This window comes from Pleurodeles waltl, chromosome 7 (assembly GCF_031143425.1).
Source record: "Pleurodeles waltl isolate 20211129_DDA chromosome 7, aPleWal1.hap1.20221129, whole genome shotgun sequence".
Classification (NCBI taxonomy): domain Eukaryota; kingdom Metazoa; phylum Chordata; class Amphibia; order Caudata; family Salamandridae; genus Pleurodeles; species Pleurodeles waltl.
Genome location: NC_090446.1, coordinates 755,858,554 through 755,862,436, shown reverse-complemented (window position 1 = coordinate 755,862,436; position 3,883 = coordinate 755,858,554).

Below are 3,883 nucleotides of genomic sequence, written 5' to 3'. Positions count from 1 at the left end.
TCTGAATAAATTAATTTTATATCTGTCAATAATATATATACATTTTTCATCAATGGCAGTTTGAAATATTATGACTCAGCATTTTTAACATTGTGCCCAGAAAAATATGCATACTTTTAAGAATATGTTTTAGAACTCCCTTGTGGTGGAGTTGGACAATGTTCCCATTGTGTGTAATAAAAAATTGTTTTGGGGTAGTTGCTCATTGAATGAAATGGTATCCATAATAATTATAGCAAAACATGTCACCATAATTCTCTTTGGATTGATAAACATCCTCACTTTCAAATACAGTAAAATACTGCAACTACTCAGCCATCATAGAATCAACTGTTTGTACATCCCAGTCATCAAAAACAACTCCGGGTATTATTACATTGTTCATAGAAAGTTTAAACACATATGGTATTTGAATGACCTCTGTGGGGCCATATATATCAAATGTGACTTTATCCCAAACAATCCCATCAGGAATTGGTATAGCGAAAATGCTCACGAAAGACAAGTCTCTGTGGACTTTGTGAGAAGAAAAATTGAGTTCTAAGACCTCATCCATCAGTTCAACTGTTGATCTTTCAGGAAGGTAATGACCATGAATTAATAGAAGGAATATAATGACAAAGCCAATCCAAGGAGGAAAGCTAATATAGTAAAGGAAAGCCAAAGATAGTTCCAAGGGAAAATAAAGTAATTTCTTTTAAGCCAATTTATCAGCTTACTTGTTTTTGGCAGTTCAGATGTAGAAGAGGCAAATGAGTCCAAAAAGGTGTCATTGATGTCGGCAAAGTATCCAGAAGCAGTGCGTGCAAAAACTGGAGCCGTATTTGGAGGAGGGGAACTGGTAGGGGTCTCCTGTGGTGGTTCACTGTTAAGGATGCCATCCGTTTGTGTACAAGTTGAATCAAATCGATCAGCAATTTCTGTGTTACTTGTTACAATTGATGTTAGTGGAACTAATTCAAGATCATTTTCCACCCTCCCCAAGATCGGAGAGGTGTCAGCATTGCTGCACAAAACTTGTAGAGGGACATCTTGACCAGTAGTGGAGGTATTCTGGAACAACTGGTTGCTCTTCGTAGGCTGTTGTAAAAGATCGGCCACATGGTGCAACTTGACATTTTTGATTGAGACAAAGTTATTGTCTTTAGCACCAGGCAACAGTGGTGGAATGACAGTTCTGGTGCAGTGTATTCCCTGGACTGGGACCAGTGCACAAGTGCACGATAAGAAGGACCGAACGCCTTTTTCACAGCAACTTTTTCACATACTAGATTCCAACCCTTTGGAATCCAGTCGGTAGGTGTTATTGGTACAGCCTTAGTTCCTACGGAGGCAGCACCGGCAGAACCATTGTCGTCACTGAACTATTGTAATTCCTGCAAGACCATGACACGTTCATTTATGTCAAAAGGTGTTTCTGCCACCTCAAAGCCAGGACCTTAAAGATCCGGAACAAACATTTGAGTTCCAAACAGGCACTCGTATGAAGTACGACCCCCCCAGGGACCTTGTAGGCAGATTATTAAGTGTTCTCTTGACTCCATACAGGTGATTAAGCCAACTACAACCCGTACCTAATACTCTTGCTGTTAAGGATTGTTTAAATCTCGGTTTTGTCGCTCCACAACACTATTTCCCTTGGGACAAAATGGAGATAAGTTATGGAGTTGAACCCCCAATGGAGCCATGGCGTCCCTGAATGCACTTGAGGCAAAAGCAGGGCCCTGGTCTGAGTGGAAAGCCGCAACTGCATATGTGCTGATAAAGACTTGCAAATCTTTAATAACAGTTCGAGCGTTAGCTGAGCATTGTGGCCACACCCATAGAAATCTGGAGCAAGAGTCAACAGCGACTAAAATGTATTTATATCCACTGTCCAGTGTTAGGGGACCACAGTGGTCCAAGTACACACATTGTAATGGTTTGTTTAATATTAGGAGGGGTGTCTGCGGTGGGCGTTTGACAGTGGACCCCTTAATTTGTTGGCAGATATCACAACAAAGGACATACTGGTTGGGCTGTTTGTATAGACCTGGTCACCATTAACATGGTTGCAATAATTAGATTTTAGCTGCCACTCCAGCATGGGTGGAGAAAATCCCCTCATGCGCTGCTTTAATCAACTCTAATCTTAGGTCTTTATTGGGAGTTATCCGAACCCCCACGCCTGGTATTTTAACTTTTGCCTCAAGGAAGCCTCTCATTCTGTAGGGATATTTTGCGGGAAATGCTTTTGAAAAGGCCGTGCCTTCAGCCGTGGCTTTCACGGCAGCCCATATGTCATTGTCCGGTTTCATTCTAGAACGAGTTCCTGCAGCAACTGAAGCCGTAGCTACTTCTGATTAGGCTGCTTCATCAGCCAGTGTATTTCCAGCAACGTGTATTCCAACACGCTGGTGTCCAAGTGTATGTGCAACATGGATTTTTGGTAGCGTTTCTATCAGATCCGCTACTTTCCTCCACAGATGTCTGTGTTTGATGGTGTTACCTTTGGAATCTCTGAACCCATTCTGGCACCCGTGATGCAGATATTCATTGAAGGACTGGACACAAAAGCACGAATCGCAGACAATCAGTGTTAGCTGTGCAGGATCGGTATGTTCCAGAGCCATCACCAGAGCCTTTAGCTCTGCTAGTTGTACAGTACAATCCTCTAGGGTTTACGTGAAAGTATGTTGTGGATAGAATTTATGACCCTCCATATAGCCACTTACAACTGCGCAAGCAGTGGAGTATTGCTGCTTTGTGCCTACCGCATGTTGTGCTGAGCCATCAGTGTATATGACTCTTTGATTTTGTTAAATAGGCAATGTGTTTGCCAGAGCTTCACTTTGGGTCAAAAATATAGTCAACATCATTGGCTGCCAAAGACGATGTCCATTTAATCCAACGTGTATCCAATGTAATGCTTTAGCGTTTTGAACGCTGGCTTTGGTAACAGCCTCAAGGGCTGGGATCGGAGATACGACAGTGATACGTCTCCCCTGGGGCAGTGGTCTTTCTTTAATGACAGCCATATGAACAGCAGTGAGAATTTTCTCAGTGGGAGTTCTGCTGCTGAATACAAATTAAATTTGTATGCAATAGGGACAGTCTCACCCTCATTGAAAGTTACATAGGTGAAACCAATGGCACCAGCAATTACTCTAATGACTAGATGTTTTTTATTATCCCTTGTTGGTGTTGTGCTGCAAGCATGTATGTTTGAAAAGCTCAGAGAATGCGTGTGTGTTCGACTGTCCAAAATTTACTGGAAAAGTCAGGACATATTATGTCATATAAGGGTTTAATGCATGATGGGTAATCTGGAATGTAAATTCTCCCAAAATTTAGGAAACCCAATAGGGATTGGAGTTTCTTAATGGTATTTGTAGGTTGTAACTGTGTGCATTTTTCCAAGAATTGGGGCGCTAGGCTCTTTCCTTCACTTGATAGCTCGTATCCCATAAACAGGATGCTAAGTAAGGCTATTTTTGTTTTCTTGAAGTTGAATTTATAGGTGAATTCGGGAAATCCTACAACAATCTATCATCTACATAGGACAATGCCTCATGGTCAATGTCGTACAATATTGAAGTCACACAAGCCATGAACAGTCCTGGACTGTTTTTATACCCTGTGGTAAACAACAGAATTTTTTCTGGGAGTCTAGTGCACTGAAACTCATGAGGTCTCCACTCTCAGGCGCTATGTTTTGGCAGGAAAAAAACATTGGTAATGTCCAATGTTGTTTTGTATATTTTGTGCACTATTTTGTTCATGAGTGATGTGCTGTGAGAGTTTTGTATGGCATACGTTTGTGTATGACTGTTTAAGTGTCTGTAATCTAAGACTATTCTGTACGAATGGTCCGGTTTAGCTACAGGGAATAAAGGATTATTCA